The 673-nt window shown below is 34.3% G+C and overlaps 1 protein-coding gene across 3 annotated transcripts in view; it reads left to right on the plus strand.

Moving 5' to 3' along the window:
- Positions 1–673, plus strand: part of LOC107741214 (WSC domain-containing protein 2-like) — a 47,959-nt gene that overhangs the window by 34,438 nt on the left and 12,848 nt on the right. The gene's annotated exons all lie outside the window — the stretch shown is intronic.

Below are 673 nucleotides of genomic sequence, written 5' to 3' on the forward strand. Positions count from 1 at the left end.
AAACGCGCAACACTAAGAAACTCAGCATCCTGAGGTAAAAATTCAAAATGGAAAGTTTGTATATTTAAAATACAGTTAGTTAGGCAACATCACACAACGTTTTCACCATTAAGACTGTTTAATAGTTCTATAAACAGTTCAATAAGCAAATACAATAATATAGGGATGCACCGATACTGGTCTCCTGTACTAGTACTGTTAAAATGCCCCGATACCAAACGCCGATACCACACAGCATGTGATAAGCACCATAAAATTATCTAACATTATCAAGATGAATTTGTTCTGACACAGTGTAACTCTGAGTTCTTGTCATATTTTATTACCATTTTCTAAACTATAGCGAATATAATGTGAGAAATGTTGAAGGTGTCTGTATCGGTATCGGTATCGGGCGAGTACTGGAAAAAGTGGTATTGGTGCATCCCTACAATAATATTAGGTCACTTACATTTTAGGCCGAAACACCGCGCATCTCACAGCAAACAGCTGATTCATTGCTGATTGATTCCGTGTTTTGAACGAATCGGTTGAGTCAAAGTTTCATTAGCCCATGCATAGTCTCATAACATTATTTAATGCAGTTGTATTTTTCAGTGTATATTATTTGATTTGATAACGTATAGACAATCACATTATTATAATTGAATTTATAGATCAAATGTAAGAATTT

The sequence above is a fragment of the Sinocyclocheilus rhinocerous genome, unplaced genomic scaffold, assembly GCF_001515625.1.
Source record: "Sinocyclocheilus rhinocerous isolate Xijiao unplaced genomic scaffold, SAMN03320098_v1.1 scaffold615, whole genome shotgun sequence".
NCBI lineage: Eukaryota > Metazoa > Chordata > Actinopteri > Cypriniformes > Cyprinidae > Sinocyclocheilus > Sinocyclocheilus rhinocerous.